Source organism: Vulpes vulpes, chromosome 16, assembly GCF_048418805.1.
Source record: "Vulpes vulpes isolate BD-2025 chromosome 16, VulVul3, whole genome shotgun sequence".
NCBI classification, from domain to species: domain Eukaryota; kingdom Metazoa; phylum Chordata; class Mammalia; order Carnivora; family Canidae; genus Vulpes; species Vulpes vulpes.
In genome coordinates, this window is record NC_132795.1 from 28,056,695 (window position 1) to 28,073,740 (window position 17,046).

A 17,046-nucleotide genomic window follows, 5' to 3' on the forward strand; every position below is an offset into this window, starting at 1 on the left:
CTTAATACATCAAACTCTAATGTAATTACGAATAGTCCCTCTTTTCAGATGGACATAAAAGTGCTTGACTCTCACATACCTTAATTTGTTCCAACATATTCTGGAGTGTTATTAGCATATGGAGGCAAATGATGTTCAAACAAATCTATTTAAAATGATTCATGTCTTCAGATTAAGTATCATATTAAGGCTGGAGAAGCAGAAGAATAAATATATATGTGCCTGAATCAAGTTTCCAACATGCGGTGTTTATGATCCGGTCTTGTGGTGGAACAGAAGTTTCTTAAGCTTCACCGCCTGATAACAAAAATGGATGTGATCCAGAAACATGCTTGGTTGAGTCCCTTGAACACTTGTGTGCTTCCCTTCAGTTTTTGCCTGACAGCGTTGAGCTGTCTCTAGAAGAAAACCCCTGCTGATATATAGATAGATAGATAGATCTTCTTCCAGATGTATCCCCCCAACAGGGTTATATGAGCTGTGATGGCAGCTCCTGTCCCAGATTTAAGAAGACTGTTCTCATCCTTCAAGAGGGGGTGGTTGACGTGTGTGGACCTAACAGCTGCCAGCTGGTCGCCTCTCCTGCCTCTTGGTTCTTAGTGATACTGGGCTGGAAGCCCAATCCTCATGTTGGCCTGGTAACACTTTGTCATGCCAGCACCTTCTGCATGAACCCCCCTGGGGGTGCACCAGAAGCTGCAAGGAATGGACTGTGGTGTACTTGACTGCCCTGTTTGGGGATTTTTTGAATTCAGAGCATAAGGAAAGCTATGCCCTAAACAAGTGTGTGTGACACCACAAATGGGGCTTCAGTTTGCTCCAGTCAGAATCTGCTCTTGTTATTCAATTCATCAGTCCATTGGCTAAGTCACATGTTTCCAGAAGCTTCCGGCTTCCAAAGATAATTATCTCATTGTTTTGCTTGTTATCTACCAATAGCTTATCTCATTTTATTGGACACAGGATATACTTATTAATTTTTATCAGCAAGCATACCTTAAATCGTTTTTTTTTTAATTCTGAAAGATTAACCGTGAATGGTTTACCATGCCCAGTTCATGATAGACGCTCAATAATTATTATCTAATATTATAATTTTTATGAAAGAGTACAAGTGGAAGAGGAGTATAGGCCATACTCAAAGCAGATTAATTATGCCCCACGATTCTGTTTCTCTAGACATTCCACATTTGTTTGTCTCAATCATTATGTCTATAGGATATTAATGTAAACGGCCTATAGTAAAACTCTTTTTTTTTTTTAAAGATTTTATTTATTAATTCACGAGAGACACACACAGAGAGAGAGGCAGAGACACAAGCAGAGAGAGAGGCAGGCTCCCTGCAAGGAGCCCGATGCAGGACTCGATCCCAAAACCCTGGGATTACAACCCAACCAAAGGCAGGTGCTCAACCACTGAGCCACCCAGGTGGCCCTGTGGTAAAACTCTTAAGCTAATCTTTAGAATATAAAAGCACTCACAACATGCATGTGTCTTGTAATCCAGGATTTAGCTTTAGGGGTCTCTGCTCATAATGGTATTTATATAAAAGACTTTTCACTTCGGGTGAATATAGAAACACTGCTCACCTCCTACAATCTCCTCATCGCATTGACCTCGGGCCCTCACTGTGTTTCCACATTTTCAAGGGACCCCTGGGTTTCCATGTGCTAGGCACTAGATCCCTGGGCCCTTGTTCCAAATCAAGCTTTTCTTGCCTGTCCTCTTGACGTCTTCTGGTCAGTCAACTTCCACTACAAAATCTATCTTAAGCCTTACAGATACTGCATACTGGATTGGCAGCAAAAAAAAAAAAAAAAAAAAAAGGCAAAAAAAGAAAAAGTCTTTTGTTCTGTTTCATTTTAAATCAGAAGGTCTGAGAACTTAGAAACACTAAAGAATAATAACATAGATGATAGAAGGTAGAAACTTGGAGGCCATCTGCATAGACTTTATGGCTATTGTCACAAAAAGATTTGAAGAAAGGAGGTAAGAATGAATTAGTGGCATTGAAGAAAATATCGTCAAAAAAGTGTGGAAAATAAAAGTGATGAGAGATGAAAAATTGTCATTTCCACCTTCTCTCTTCTTAAATATCCTTCCCAAATATTATTCTGTATTTGCATGTCAGCACTGGCCTTTGGATGCCTGCTGTAGCTACTCTGATTAATTCCTACAAATCCTCAAATATCTATGGCTGATTAGAATAAGTGATTATTTTTCATTTACACCCTTCCCTGGGTTTATTTAGGATCACAGAATCCTACCTTGTAGCTTCCCTCTCCTCCAGATTCTTTTTTTTCTGTAATTATATATTTTATTATGAAATATTACCCTATGTCATATAATATCTCCTCCAGATTCTTGATGCTCCATCCATTCAGCTGGGACATGGTAAAAGGTCTGACATTATGCATGGGAGAGTTATAGAGCCAGTCCTGCTAAAGATACGTACCACCCTCGCTCACAATGCAATAGTCAGAATTCAGCGCAGGGTCACATCTGATTCCAAGGGGGCGGGGCGGGGGGGCGGAATGTCAGGACCTGTAGCCTAGTTGTATAAGCAGAAAGGAGAGTCATTCGGATGTAAGTGAGCATTCACAGTCTTGCCATAAATCTGTTTACCAGGTGACTCTTTCTGACTATTCTGCTTCTATTCCATCTTTCTGAAATAGTCAAGGATTGGGGATGAAATCTAGTGACTGAGTTCACACAGGCACTTTAAGGAATGGATCTCTTACCATGTTTCAGTTATTATTAGAGAAATCATTTGTTGGGGCCCCTGGGTGGCTCAGTGGTTGAGCGTCTGCCTTTGGCTCGGGACATGATCCTGGGGTCCTGGGATCGAGTCCTGCATTGGGCTCCCCCTCCCAGGGAGCCTCCTTCTCCCTCTGCCTATTCTCTGCCATTGTGTGTGTGTGTATATGTCTCATGAATAAATAAATAAAATCTTTAAAAAAAGAAATCTCTGGTCAATTGAGATGGAAATATGTGTGTACACACATGTGCACAGATATGACTGTGTGTATCTGTGTATAATAAGTTTTGAAGATGGTAAGGAAGTTTCAGAGTATGGTTATTTAAAAGAGCGTTCCTTATTTAAAAAATATTTTTAGTAACAGGAGTAGCCGAGGTCTATATGTTGAGGGGAGAAAAGCACTAGAATTGACATTAAAAAGTTGGAATAGCAATGATGTCACGTGACTCTTGTTTCACCCTAGCTAAGTAAATCAGTTCAGTTGAGTGCCAGCTTGTGGTGTCAGCTGAGATCTTGATCTCAGGGTGGTGAGTTCAGGCCCCACATTGGGCTCCCTGCTGGGCATGGAGCCCACTTAAAAAAAAAAAAAAAAGAAAGAAAAGAAAAATTACTTTTCATTTCATTCTGCACTGTGATTAATTACATATGCAGACAGATGAGTTTGTGAGTTCCCACATTTTAAATTGGTTTAAGTCACTTAAAGGGTTGTCACATAGGAATTCAATATAAACATTATTTCCAAGTTACCAAGATCATAAATAAGTGAGTTATTATTATTGTCAATACACAGTTATATGCAGCTTTAGATTAAACAAATAAAGTGAAATGGAATTTGCCCTAACTAGCCACAGTATCAATGAAGTTGGTCATATTCAGGAAAGTTCATTCCAAGGTCAGGGTGAATAATATTTTAGGCAAATATCAACAAAATCTATATAAAAGAAATGCACACCTATACAAACACATGCATACTTCCACCCGCCTAAACAGCTCAATTCAGGTTTCTCATAATTGTGCTTATTTTGCATACTGATTAATTAAAATTGTATTAACATTCCTATACTAACAATAATGATTTAGGTTAAGTGGAACTTTTTTAAAAGAATTATTTACCAGTATCCATACCAGAAGGAAATAATATGTAAGAATTTACTGGTATCACAACTGTGGAGTCTTAGATTTTTTTGCTGATATCCAGCCTCAAGCAATATTTTCTTAGTCCTTTCCACAACACGTAAGTTTTGCAGTAATAAATTGTTTATTATTGAACTAGAACCTTAAACAGTTTTTTAATTAATATATTGGTGAATAGTCCTTCTCTACATATTCAAATTTGGCATCAAAATCCACATGTGACCTTAGCCATGATAAAACTGTATTTTTAGGCCATTTAAAGTCATTCACAGAAACTCAGAGATTACCTAATTAAGGAAGTTTGTTTGTTTTTTTTTAAGATTTTATTTGTTTATTTTAGAGAGAGAGAAAGAAAAAAAAAACAAGCCAGGGGAGGGGCCAAGGTAGAGGGAGAAGCAGACTCCCTGCTAAGTGGGGAGCCCCACATGGGGCTCAAACTGAGGACCCAGACCATGACCTGGACCAAAGGCAGCCGATAAACAGACTGAACCACCCAGACACCCCTAATTAAGGAGATATTAAAGGAGTTTGCATCATTACTAAAACCTATGAATGCACTTTTGACCTTAAAAATTGAATTCAACTCAGCTGATTTTCAGAAATCACTGGATCTGCAAAATTTGATATATTATTTCAGCAAAGACTACTCCCTTCATCTCTTCTTTTAAACTGTACTAACACTTTATTTTTTAAAAATAAATTACAACACATGACAAAATGATTTCACTGATTTCAGAGACTTGTAGTAATGAAGACTTATGTAACAAATGACTTGACAACAAGTGCAGTAAGTGGGTTTTCCATTTAGAAATTTCATGCAGCTGAGAAATCCTGACATAAAATATAATAAGCAGAGATATGAAGGATGCTGAGGTTAGAAACACCAGTGTAAAAACGGCCGGGTTTTCTAATTATATAATCCTCCCACTTTCTAATAATTGCATATTTTTTAAATGTCATGCTAGTTAAGAAAAATTACTGAAAACTAGATCTAAACAGTTGTAAAAGAAAAGTTTTACCTAACAGTGAAAAACTGATAAAGACAGGGAGATTTTCTGAAATTTTTAAATAAGTTCCCACCTATTTGATCCTACATCCACCTCACTCTTATGCTCTCACAATATTTCCTCATTTGTCTCATGGCACACGGCCCTGGGATGCCTTTTCCAATATCCAGTCTATTGAATTCCTTTTAGATGTAATTCCCTGTGTACCTAGCCTTATCTCAAATGCACATTTTAAATACATTCTTGCCAACTCCCTAAATATCTCAGCCTTTGAAATTTTAATACAATCACTTAAAACATCCTCTAATCCTAAAAAAAACACCATCTCTATGCACTTTAATCATTTTTATAACTAGTGTTGATGAAAAAATTGACTCCAAGCCCCTTGGTGTTCATTCATTCCAGTGTCAGGTGGGCCTTTGGATCTCACCTACTGTTTCATGAGCCAGGGGGCAGCTCTCATTCGGTTCCCAGTAGCACCTGTTCAAATCCTAGGCCGGTCACAGGCTCTCATCCTGCCCCATCCTCCTCACTCTCTGATGGTGACCTAAAACAACGAGTTTGAAGGCTTTACCAGGAAATAGAGGGCTTTGCTCACACCGTTTATTTATCCTTGCTCTCCAAATAAAATTTCATCTGTGTTTTCATTCATTGTCATCCCTTGTCCTTCTCCTTTTTCTGAGAAGGAGAGAGAGAGAGAGTGCATATGAGCAGGGGGTGGATGTGGGGAGGGGCAGAGGGAGAAGGAAAGAGAGAATCTTAAGCCGGCTCCACACCAACACAGAGCACTATATGGATCCATCTCACCCTGAAATCATGACCTGAGCCGAAATCAAGAGTCGGATGCTTAACAAACTGAACCACCTGGCACCCCATCTTTCATCCTTTTCTTAAAGAAAAAAATTCATTTTTCCATATAAGTTTAACCTTGACTTGTGCATTTGCTCTTGACAGCACTGCCTCACCCAAGATCATGCTTTATGACATATCTTAAATTCCTTCTATGCTTTTGGCTCTTTCGACTTAGTCTAGAAAGTTATTCAATTCTTTAGAGTTCAAAAGTTAAAATAAAAACAAAGCAAGAGTGGGATGCCTGGGTGGCTCAGAGGTTGAGCATTTGCCTTCAGCTCAGGGCGTGATCCCTGGATCCCAGAATCAAGTCCCACATCGGGCTCCCTGCATGAAGCCTGCTTTTCCCTCTGCCTGTGTCTCTGCCTCTCTTTGCGTCTCTCATGAATAAATAAATAAATAATCTTTAAAAAAAAAAGGCAAGACAAAAAGAAAAAGCACAAGTTAAGAAAACGATCTAAAACATCCCTTTTCTTTTTACTTAGAAACTTCCTGGAACACTTTATGCTCATTGACTTCTCTTACAATTTTTATGTAACAAATGAATTTATCTTGTCAAAGTAAATGTCATATCTCGTATCATCCATCACCTGGTAATTACTGAAGCATTTGACCCAAAGCTATACTTTTTCACTAAATTCAAAGAAAGATATTAGTTATCAAATTGATTTTTTTATTAGATGATGATGGTACATGTTCAATGGAAAAACTACAACATGCAAAACACTTGGTGATGAAAAGCATCTCAAATGTACTATCTAGAGAGAACTGTCAGAGTTTTGATAATTTCTTAAATTTTTCTATCTAGGAATATATTTTGCCATCATAGCAAAATATGTTGTTTATATGAAGTTCATTTATAATTTATTTTTACAACATATCATAACCTGTCACTACATTACACAATTACTCATCAGCCATAACTTTTAATTGGCTGCAAGGTTTTCCATCATTCATATGTATCTCGGTGTGGTGTCAGACAGCCCTTTGTTGTTGCAAACGAGACTGTTTCCATTGTTTCACTGTCATGAATTATGCTGTGATAACCATCTCTATGTAATCTCTGTCTTTGTTTCTTTAAAATCAATCAAAAGGTGTGAACATATTTAACTCTAACATATACAAATATTTTTTAAAAGGTTTGGCAACATACTCTCACTAGGAGATGATCTATCTCATTAGACTCACTAGTAAATGAAGATATTCACGTTTAAGATCATTGCTAATCAGGCAGACAGAATGAAATCTTGATGTTAGAGAAAATGTAGACTTAATTACTCATGAAACAGAAAGTTTTGTATTTATGAAACAATCACATTTCTTTTATTGTGACTTATATGTTCACTCTATACATCATTTATCTTTCTCTTATTGATTCACTAGCTGTCTTTATATTTGCCTATCATATGCTATTAGTTTCCAAAATTTTCCAACTTTCAGATAGTTTATTCTTTTTATTATGATTTCTAATATGCAGAAATAGAAATTTTTTCTATGTTATTGCTTCTGTCACTTTGCTTTCTTTTGATGCTTTTTGATACGTAGACATGTTTAAGTTGCATCTATTTTCTCTCGTGTCACACCCATTTTAAAAGTCTTTCCTGTTAAGAAATGTAAAAGTGCTCGCTATTATTTTCTTCTAGTTTTATGCCTGTCTTTTCCCCCCATGTAATCCTTTAATATGTTTTGTGTGTGATTTAAGGATTTAAGTGGATTGTTTCCAAATATCCATGCCCAGATTTTTTGAGACATCTTTTTATCATATATAAAATCCTTATGTATATCATGGTATGGTAGTGTTTTATTGCCTTCTGTTCACTCCATGAGTGAGGGAGGGATTCTCTAGAGTTATGGCGTTGGTAGACACAGGACATCCAATAGTACACAGACTAGATTGAGAGCAAAAGTTTATTAGTCACATGCACAGACCGGGGGAGGAGGACACCGCATGCCATAGACAGCCACAAGGAGGTTGCACTTGGGAGCAGGGTGAAAAATCAGAGGCTGTGGAAGGCAGGCTTTGTTATATCAAAAAGGTGAACGTCCCATAGTCCCTGTGAGAGGATATAATTGGTTTGTTTGAATAATTCTTCCAGTTGGCAAGCGAACTGACACTTGTTAGAGGCAAGTGGGAAAACTGCCCTTTGTGTAGCTGATAGGGGGCACTCTTTGTCCAGGAAATCCTCCCCATGGGAGCATAGTGGGGTGAGCCAGTAGACAGACCACTGGTGGCCCCAACTTTCACCTTACGTCCAGGTAGCACAGAATGTTGGAATGAGTTCATAAGTATCTTCTTCAGAATTCTCCCTTTAACTGCACACACTTTCTGTCTTTCTCTGTATCTCTGTCTCCTTGAGTTTCTCTTTACGCTCCTCTCCTTTGCAATATAGGATAATCCAAATATGTATAAAAATAAACGATGCTCAGGGAGTAGACTTGACGTTGTTTCACTTAGCAATTTAAGTGAAACTCTAGATAAGGTCTAGGTATGTTCACAATAAGAGACGTCTTCGCGTGAGCACATGCACACGTGTGTGTCGTTGCTGTTGCCATTGTTGAAGAGATGGGAAACGAGTGCTAACTCATCATTCACAAATCAAGCAAATAGATACTGCATGAGAGAAAGCGTGTCTGGGGCCAGCTGTGAGGGGACGCCCAGGAATCCCGAGGGAAAGGGCTTTTGCACCAGGAGCAATCCTAGCTCACAGACACTGCTTTAGGGAACGTCTTATTTTTAGCAAACAGCTTTTTATCTTTCATTATCTTTTAGCTTATGTGTTAAAATTCAACTTACAAAAAAAGGCCCAGATTTTACATCAATATGCACTATTCAGTTATTCCATTCACAATTCCAAAGTAGTGATTTATGAAGCTAGGAACAGCTTGTATGAGTTTCTATAACAGCTTAACTTACATTGTTTAATTTATAATTTAGTAGGATTTTACATTTATTGCAATTTCGAGTTCAAAACACAGTTATACTGATGAGAATGTAATGTGTTTATTCTTTTCCCAAAACAAGGTGCCATGTCTTACACATTTTATACTATCAATTATTTCAATGACCTACATATAAAATAAGTTATGGTCAACGTATTTTTTTAATGTGAAGTGTGCCATATTTCTGTGTTAGTGTCAATATCTAGTTTGTGTAGAATGATTCCATATCAAGAGAGTATTCTAGTGAATATGCCATAGTTTACTTAATTCCCTCTTTTTGGCTGTACTTTGTTCTTACTTTCCTTTTGTTTGTCTTATGCTTTGTCACTACTGTATTTATAGTACCTAGAAAAGTGCCAGGCACACAGTAGGAACTCAAGAAACATTTTTTTGAATCAGTGAATGTGTTTGGTCTTTGAAATCCTTATTAACAGAATAAGTCAAAGAGCTGTAAACAAGGTACCACGTAACTAACAATGCAACAGTGCTCATGCTCAACATATTGTGAGTTTTCAATGCATACTTTCATAAATAATCAACCTGTTGCTTAAATCGATTGGCCCATAACTTTACACATTTATGTATCAGATGATGTATTTAAAATGTTCAATAATATGTGCCCGGCTAAATTGTCTTGCTATTTTTGATTAAAAAAAAAAAAAGCTGAAAGAACTTCTAAGGAAAACTACTTGCAGCATTTTGCCTCAATTGATTCTACCCACATATTTAATTAATATGAGCAAAGACAGAAGCTTTTTTATGAAGTCCCCTTAACATTAAGGTGATAAGTTTCTCCTGCTCTCTTGTGTACTTTCTTCACACCTATCACAAGCAGCACAGCAATAATTAAGCAATAAGTGTAGATTTTTTCCCAAGAGATTTCAAAAATATTATGGGGCTTATTGACTAAAGGCCTGGTGTACATGAAAACAAATTTAAGGGGAGAATTCAGAATAACAGAACCTCTCATATTAGGAATTAAGTAATTGTTAAAATTAATTATTCAAATAATCTGTTCATTTGATACAAATATTGTGTTAAATGTACAATCTTTACCTTTTGCAAGTAACTATGACCACAAAATTAAATCCCAGTATGTTTAAACATAGCCCTTATTAGCATATTTGATGTTATTTATTGTTTTATTTTCTTTTATATTTTTTAAGGTTTTATTTACTCATGAGAGACAGAGAGAGAGAGAGAGAGCAAAGACATAGGCAGAGGGCCTTGATCCCAAGACACTGGGATCAAGACCTGAATCAAAGGCAGATGCTCAACCACTGAGCCACCCAGGTGCCCCAGCATATTTAATTTTAAAAACAGCTCTCCATGCTGTGAATTGAGACATACAAAACTGCCCCCCTCATTTAAAGAAATCTCTTGAAGAAACCGGCAGGATGTCTGAAATAGTCACCAAAGCCACCCATTTATGGTTAGATAGGACAAGCCTCCATTAAAAGGCACACATTTTCTGAGAAACTTAATATATCATTATAGCCGTTCATTGACAACAACCAAAAGAGTTCAATTTTCTTCAAATGCCTACTATCTGCAAAACACTGGAGCAGGCTCTGTGTGTTACTGTCAAACAGAGCCAATCATTACACACGGTATCATTTATATGAAGAAAAATATGAAATTGCATAATGTCCAAATGTGGAAAGAAACAAATGCTGACTTAACCAATTACAAAACAAGATCTACTCAAGTTCCAAACTCAAACACTGTTTAGATAGGAGCTGCCTGCTTTCTGCCCCAGAATTGCCCTGCTCTATCCAGTAAGTGAAAACAGAGAGTAGAGACATTAGGGCTTCTTGTTGTATATTAACATATGTGTTAATTTGTGGAACTAGGTCTTCAAAGAGATGCCTGTGGTGTGTAACTAAGGGCATGAGAGGAGTGGAGTCTGCCCTAGATATGCCAAGACTCTGTCAAGAGGAGGTTCTCTTTCACCCAAGGAATAGCTTAAGAGTTCAGTGGACTAGACTTGGATGACAATGACAGTAAACCAGAGAAAGGCATAAAAAGAGAGAAGTTAAGACCACACTGAATTCCACCAATGAGATATAGGCCAGCCTTGCGGAAATATATCCAGTTTTCTAAAGCATTAGCACTGAGTTTGTATTCCATTCTGTAGAGAGCCCCAAAATAATTTGCATTTGACACTTACTGTAATCAGCTGCCATAAGGTCAACTTGTGTGAAAGCTACGGACCACGACTTCTGAAACTTTGATGCTGAATCAACTAAATGCGAACTTTGGTTCTTGACATCGGGTCATCTGGGAGAAGAGACAGAAAACAAAGATTCTTTGAAGAAGCCTATAGAGCTCGTACTTGGCAGTCACAGGGTTTTGAGATCACTTTAAAAAGTATCTTATGGCTTTCATAGCCCACATTTCTAATGATGATCTTTATTTAATCACATACAAAAATAATTCTGCCTGGGTTTCTTCCAAAATGCTATACATAAAATGTACACTTAGCAAAAAAAAAAAAAAAGGAACATTGTACCTCACAAGTATGTATTAGGCACCTCAAAACCTGCAAGCAGATTGTTAACCATTGACATAAACTTGCACAAGGTGATTTCAGAATGTTAGGTGTTTAGATTTCAAATTCAGAACAGTTCTCCCACTCAACTTCAAATTAAACCCATTTCTATTGTATCTTAAAGAAATCAGACATCTGGAGGTGCCCAGGGGAGCACAGTCAAGCAACTGACTCTTGGTTTCAGCTCAGGTTGCGATCTCAGGGTCAGGAGATGGAGCCCCAGGCAGGCTTCACACTCGGTGCAGGTGCAGAGTCTGCTGGAGAGTCTCTCTCTCCCTTTCCCTCTCCTGCTCCTGTTCTCCCTCTCTCTCTCTACCCCCATCTCTCTCTTTTTCTAAAATAAATAAATTAATCTTAGAAAAAAATAAAAGAAAAAATAAATGAGAAAATGAGACATCTGGGTCCCTTTATTGAAAAGGAAGATAGAAGTGAATGTGTAGGTAGGATGAAGGAAGACTTAAGCAGTAGCAGGCTAAGTCAAAGGGAGATTTAGCACTTGGAAATAAATGCTTCTGCCTGAGGGGCATAGACCTGCAGCTTTGCAGGAGTGGAGGAGTGGAGACAGTGAACAGCGGAGACGGCCGTTGGCACCAATTAACAATGGAGCAAGCCTCAGAGACAATCAGGAATAGTGGGCCAAAGGGCAGGAGCACAGAGCTGTCACCTTGGAGATTTTCAAGTAGTTAAAACTAGTGAATTCTAGAAGCCAACAAAGACAACCATCCTATTAAAAGGATAGATGCTAAACTGTTACTTAACAAAACACCAAAAGGTATTTGAACTTATAAGAGCATAGTTCTTTGAGCAGGAAATTCAGAGACTACTCCATTTTATATGAAATTAGCAACAAAAATTTTAAGATTTTCTAGAAAATAGAAAAAAAATTCTAGCAGACACAGCATGTATAGAAGCTACTACACAAAACGAATTAAGGAGAAAAATCTCTGGCTTCCATGATTTTACATTTTAATGGACAACAAATTCATTAAAAAGCATAGGGTCAAAGAATGTGTGGAGTGTAAAGGTGATCCCCATTCCCATTCCTTTGTGGGCTGGAACCCAAAGATTGAGGAGCGGCCCGGGTAAGTCCGTATTATTCTAGTTTCCTCTAAAGGGAAAGCGAGCGTGAGACCTTCATCGGCATATCTGGCTAGTGCTGTGGTTGGACAGGAGGCGCAGGCTGTAAATTCATATTAAGATGCATTCCGACGACTGTGATATCCCCAATGGAAACGAGTCAATATATCTAGCTTGCAGCCCTGTGATTTCTGTTTTGTTTTGTTTTTCGAACAGATATTTTTTTCCAAGAGGTTCTGCACATCTGGGCTGTGATATGTTCAGTTGGTTGAAGCTAAGGTCATCAGACATCCTTGGTTTTAATAAGATCTCAGACTTCAAAAGAACACTCTCATGAGACGAACATTCTCAAATAAAGTCTCAGAAAATATTAGATAACTGGAGTATGTTCAGGTGGAAAGAATGTCCCAGAAGGGAAAAGGCAGGTTTAAGCTAATTGTCGCTCCTGTCGCAAAGCATTTTTCTTGTGTTGAGAAAGAGGATTGGGAGCCTGTAGAGACTTCTCTCTGTGCGTTAGCTTCTCGGTCACAACGGGCTGCCAACACTGACTACAGCTTCAAAGATTAACAATGCACACTCTACTTGACCCCCACCCAATAGTAAAAAAGGATAAAGTGTGATGCCAGAAGAAAATTTAACTGTTGTAGGAAGGAAGCTTATTGTTCTTAATGAAAAGACCCAGGCATTTTATTTGCTAGAAGAAAATTGCAGTAACCTGAAAGACATAAACACAATTTATTTAAACTACAGAAAGAGTTAACCTAATTAGTCTGGAAACAGGAAATTTTGATGATTCTAATAAAATGGACTCTTTCCTGTTCTACAGTGCATAATTCAGCCTGTAATGCTTTCCCTTATTACACCTATCAGCTGCAATCCCCTTATGCAGCTGACCCTCATTAATTAATAATTGTATGTCATGGGTAAGATGAGTCTCTAAGTCAGCCTCTTTGTCGGGCAGATTTAAGATCCATTAAAGTATATTTAACCCTGAGTGGGGAAGAGAAATAATTAGGATCGATGAGCTGGAAATCAAGCACCTTGGAATAGTCAGGTTTGCAGTTGTCTGGGAAAGGTAAGCTGGGATCCATTTGAGATGCACAGACATTCTTCCTTGTTACAGAGGGGAAAAAAAAGTTAACCTCTGTATATACCAGGGGCATCAATTTTTAATACCGATTTATATTCAGTATTTTCACTGTGTCTTGCATGTAACTACATCATTCTTTATAGGAGTAAGTAGACTGGTAGATAAAACTACATATTCAATTATGTATAGCTTGGTTTTCTTTGTATTTGCTGTTGCAAGCCCACTTGTTACTAAATGATATATTTTTAATTAGCTTTGTCTGCTTGGCACTCAGAAGGTTGACTTGGGCTCTCTCTGGAGTCCTGTTAGCCAAATGACCTGTCTCAGGTTATGGGCCTTCTCCTGCCCTAGGCGGCCCAGGTGATGTGCATTTTCTTCACACGCTGGTCTTCAAATATCTCTCTCAGTTGTACTTATTGCCTCCCGCCTGCCCCTCTGACCCCCCAGCACCCGCCCCCCATCCCCTCCCAGCCAGGTCCCTTACCATTCATTGTTCCACCTATTCCTCTACTTCTTCAGGCTGATTTGCTTGCTCATTTCCACACTCTCTATGCCCTTTCTTTTAAAAGCTAGGTTTTCTGCTAAGCTGCCTCACAAGTCTCAAAGATCTCTTTCAAACCTATCTTCTAAATCTTCTTTTATTTAAAATACTGCAGGGAACAGAAATACTCTTTGAATAGGCATTTATGCTTTCATTTGTGTGCATATATAAGCGATTTGTATGCAGTATGTATTAAACATAGATTGGACTAGAAATTTTATTTCTTCATGATAAAATGCATCTTTAAATAAGCATTAGACTCTATAAATGTTAATTGATTTACCATTACCCTGGAGTTGTACCACCAAAGCAAGGTTGTTTGCAATATGCTCAAGATTCCCTGTGTATACCAGTGCTTTCGAGCAATCAGATAATACCAAAGGTGTTGATCTTTTAGGAAACTTAGATTATAGACAACATTCTTTGAGAACCTGGAAGAACTTGATATCCTTCCTAAAATCAGATATAATTGAGCTGATACTAGTTGTTTAGATTAATCCATTTGAAAGTATGTAACAGAGATCTAAGATAATCAAATGATAACTGAACTGTGACCAATGGGAAGCCAAAGAAGAAAGAAAATAAATAAATGAATGAATGAATAAAAAGGACTGCTAATGGACATGTATGTCTTGGTCCATAAAGTAAAGGGTGATTTTATTCAGGTTTAATGACTTTGTCCTTCTACACGAGACACAGAAAGACTAGTAAGATTAGTGATAGTAAATTATTGGATAACTAAATGAACACCCTATAGCAGATCATTTGAAGGGAAAGCCAGCCATATGGTTCCATGAGCCTCCGAATATGCTAACATACCAGTCCCACTAGGAAAAAAAAAAAAAAAAAAAAAAAAGAACAAGCAATTCCCCTTTCTAGCTGCCTTTTTATTCCCATTAGAGACATTCATCTATTTATAAGTTAGAGCAGTACACAACCTGCTGAATGTCACTTTTTAAAATGCGAACCTAAGTGGAAGGACCCTGAACAGCATGTCTTGCCTTAAGCACCTCCTACTACCAAGTTTGTATAGATTTCATCATCAAATTAAGCAGTTTTTACCTTAAAAGACCCCAAATTTCCACCAGGAGGAAGAAGAGGGCCAGTCTTTTGATGTCAAGAAGGCAACAGGAAGCAGTGACCTGTGAGTCAAGCCTTGGAAAATCACCAACTTGAGAATGTGGACATTGAGTGTAAAAGTGGCATTTGGGGAATGTACCAGGAGTTGAGGTAAAAGTCCATGAGTTCAGAGATGCAGAACAAGCTTTCTCATCATCCCACAGCATAAATTCATATTTCCTTTTTTTCTGGCTTTCCCTTTTCTCTTCCTCTCCCCTGGAGGATGCCTTAATTATCATTTTAATGCCAAGTTTTTCCTGGGTACATCAATAGATGCACAACAGAAAATTATAACGGAAAACGATAAATACTGAATCATCATTCTACTCAATGAAAATAGTATTAATAATGTGATAATGTAATTCCTTCCACTTCCACCAATTTTTGATTGCTAAATATATCTTTTCTGGAAGAATGGATTATTAATATAAACCCATATATGAGGTTCAAGTAGGTAACTTAGCTATGAGAAATTTTATTTATTAATGTTTTTTATAAATAGTGTGTTTTAAAAATACTGCCTTTGTACTGAAAGCTGATCTTCATGAAATCACAAATCCCAAAATATCAAGAACCTATATGATAACAGTTTGCCAGTAAAATTTTTAAAAAAAGAAAAAGAAAAAGAAACAAATAAGCATCCTGCTGTCATGGAACTTAAATTCCACTAAGTTAGAGAATTAGTGAAAAATTAAATAAATTTTTTCAAGTAGAAATACATATTCTGAAGAAATTATAAAGGATGATGGGACAGTGTCTGGTGGGAGTAAACTTTTAGATAATGAGGGTATATAAGAGATTGATATACAGGAGGCAGCCTCATGATGACCTAGGGATACTGAGGATATTTTGCTTTAAACAGTAGTGACAGCCTATTTTGCTTTAAACAGAAGTGGGAACAGGGCAGAGTTTATTCTAGAAAACAGAAGGAGCTTTTGTACTGGATGTGGAAAGAGAAATAGGAAAAGTGATAGGACACGTCCAGTTACACTGGAGGGCCTCGGAATTCATAGTAAGGAATTTGGATTCTATTCTAAATATAATAAGAAGCCATTGGGGCTCTTTACATAGTTTATATACCTTTTTGTACCATGAAGTGGCATGACTCCTACCCTATTATTGTTTGCGATAAAAAGCAAAATGATGAACTTAGAATAAAATACAATATTTTGATGGCCATTTGTCACAAGTGTCAAGGGTTTGAACTACATAGCTTTGTCCTTTACTGTTGAATTTCTAGTTCTGTGTATCTTTGTTTTCTGAGACCAAAGCAATGGTGAGAAATTTAGAGGAAGAGATTCTTTGGAGAAACAGGAAAGTTGAAATTAAATTATTGGCATTGGGATAAAGGTTCTGATTTGGATTTCTTCCCTGACTTTTCTTTTTATTTCCAATGGGGAAAATGGAAGAATGTGAGCTCATCTGTAAAAGGGCCAAATCTGATTTGTTTTCCCCTATAAATCCCACATAACTGCAATCATGACTTATGTCATTCTTTCTTTTTTTGTGTGTGTGTGGGGGGGTGGGTTCTGTATGTCTGAACAAAGAGTCAATTTTGGGATAGAAAGTAACATTTAGAGGAAAAACGAAGGAAGCTATAGAAAGAAAAGCAAGGAAGAGGAGTGGATTTAAAAATGAAAAGGAAATGGTGGAAAATGTGTGCAAAATTACCATATGCCAGTAATAATCAGTTCATTAAATCAATATTGAGTGTAATGAAGGAACTTGCATAAGGGAAGAGGGTTGGGGGAATGTGTTTGCAATTTTGCTGTAAGAATACTAATCTTTCTCCTTTTCTTCAAAAAAAAAAAAAAAAAAGAATAGCTGATAGAAAAGGATATGGAGAAAAAGAGTGTGAAAAAAAAGAGTAAAGAAAATGGCCCTGGCAAAGGTGAAAGTTTGTTGCACTAGAAGCAGGTTTTTAGGCAAAGGCTTATAGCATTAACCATGGTAACTTTAAAATTGTTTGTTTTGTTGGT